Source organism: Cervus canadensis, chromosome X, assembly GCF_019320065.1.
Source record: "Cervus canadensis isolate Bull #8, Minnesota chromosome X, ASM1932006v1, whole genome shotgun sequence".
In the NCBI taxonomy this organism is placed as follows: domain Eukaryota; kingdom Metazoa; phylum Chordata; class Mammalia; order Artiodactyla; family Cervidae; genus Cervus; species Cervus canadensis.
The window spans coordinates 143485874-143488336 of record NC_057419.1 but is presented as its reverse complement, the minus strand read 5'-3'; positions in this window follow the sequence as shown (position 1 = coordinate 143488336).

The window sequence follows — 2463 nt, the reverse complement described above, 5'->3', positions numbered from 1 at the left end:
GTTTCCCCATCTATTTGCCATGAAGTGATGGGACCAGATGCCGTGATCTTCATTTTTTGAATGTTGAGTTTTAAGCCAGCATTTTCACTGTCCCCTTTCACTTTGATCAAGAGGCTCTTCAGTCCCTCTTCGTTTTCTGCCATAAGGGTGGTGTCATCTGTGTATCTGAGGTGATTGATATTTCTCCTGGCAATCTTGATTCCAGCTTTTGCTTCATCCAGCCTGGCATTTCATATGATGTACTTTGCATCTAAGTTAAATAAACAGGGTGGCAGTATACAGCCTTGACATACTCCTTTCCCAGTTTGAAACCAATCCATTGTTCCATGTTCGGTTCTAACTGTTGCTTCTTGACCTGCATACAGATTTCTCAAGAGGCAGGTAAGGTGGTCAGGTATTCCCATCTCTTGAAGAATTTTCCACAGTTTATTGTGATCCACACAGTCAAAGGCTTTGGCATAGTCAGTAAAGCAGAAGTAGACGTTTTGCTGGAACTTTCTTCCTTTTTCTGTGATCCAACGGGTGTTGGCAATTTGATCTCTAGTTCTATACAAATGTTAAAATCAGTGATTAGCAGGAGTTTAGCTCTGCCCTGGAGTGTTGCCCACACATCACTCCTCCTCTCTCTGTCTCTGTCTCTCTGTTTTTTGCATTCTGACTTCAGGGGTCTGAAATGTAAAATTCTACAAGGGAACCCATTACACTTTTATCCATGTGAGTCAGGATTCTCTTAGCACTGCTCCTCCAAAACATATAAAGGGACAAATTAAGTGTTGAGGCTCACTAAATCCAGAATCATCTGTGTGCATTAAAACAGCTTTATTCTTGCTTATTTGTAGAGCAGAAACTGATGGTATTTTCTATGCCATATGATTACTGGGAGTGTCAGATGAAACAGTGAGGGTGAAATGTGTAGGCACAAATTACATGCGGAATAAACGTTAGTTGTTAGTGACCCATTGCTTCATTAATCTTCTGAAAACCATGGACACCTAACGATGAGACCAGCATCCAGCCATGTGGATATAATATGTGGTACCCAAACAATTTGGGTTAATTTTCCCACCACTTTTCTTCTTATGTAAATGTTGAGTTCATGACCTTGGCCTCCTATGAACCCACTTTTTTTTTCTTTTTTAAAAATTATTTTTTTATTGAAGGATAATTGCTTTACAGATTTTTTGTTTTCTGTCAAACCTCAACATGAATCATTCATAGGTGTACATATTTCCCCTCCCTTTTGAACCTCCCTCCCATCTTCCTCCCCATTCCACCCGTCTAGGTTGATACAGAGCCCCTGTTTGAGTTTCCTGAGCCATACAGCAAATTCCCATTGGCTATTTTACATATTGTAATGTAAGTTTCCATGTTGCTCTTTCTATACATCTCACCCTCTTCTCCACCCTCCCCATGTCCATAAGTCTATTCTCTATGTCTGTTTCTCCATTGTTTCCATGTAAATAAATTCTTCAGTACCATTTTTCTAGATTATGTATATATGCATTAGAATATGATATTTATCTTTCTCTTTCTGACTTACTTCACTCTGTATAATAGATTCTAGGTTCATCCACCTCATTAGAACTGACTCATATGTGTTCCTTTTTATGGTAGAGTAATATTCCATTGTGTATATGTACCACGACTTCTTTATCCATTCATCTGTTGATGGACATCTAGGTTGCTTCCATGTTTAACTACTGTAAAAAGTGCTGCAATGAACAATGGGATACATGTGTCTTTTTCAATTTTGGTTTCCTCAGGGTATATGCCTAGGAGTGGGATTGCTGGATCATATGGTGGTTTTATTCCTAGTTTTTAAAGGAATCTCCATACCGTCTTCCATAGTGGCTATATCAACTTACATTCCCACCAACAGTGCAAGAACATTCCCTTTTCTCCACACCCTCTCCAGCATTTATTCTTTGTAGACGTTTTGATGATGGCCATTCTGACCAGTGTGAAGTGACATCTCATTGTAGTTTTGATTTGCATTTCTCTAATAATGAATGATGTTGTGCAGATTTTCATGTGTTTGTTAGCGATCTATATGTCTTCTTTGGAGAAATGTCTGTTTAGGTCTTGTCCCACTTTTTGATTGGGTTGTTTGTTTTTCTGGTATTGAGTTGTATGAGCTGCTTGTATATTTTGGAAATTAATCCTTTGGCAGTTGTTTCATTTGCTAGTATTTTCTCCCACTTTGAGGGTTGTCATTTCATCTTGTTTAGTGTTTCTTTGCTGTGAAAAAGCTTTTAAGTTTAATCAGGCCCCACTTGTTTACTTTTGTTTTTATTTCCATTACTCTAAGAGGTTGGTCATAGAGGATCTTGCTTTGATTTATGTCATCAAGTGTTCTGCCTATGTTTTCTTCTAAGAGTTTTATAGTTTCTGATCTTCCATTTAGGTCTTTAATCCATTTTGAGTTTATCTTTGTGTATGGAGGTAGGAAGTGTTCTAATTTCA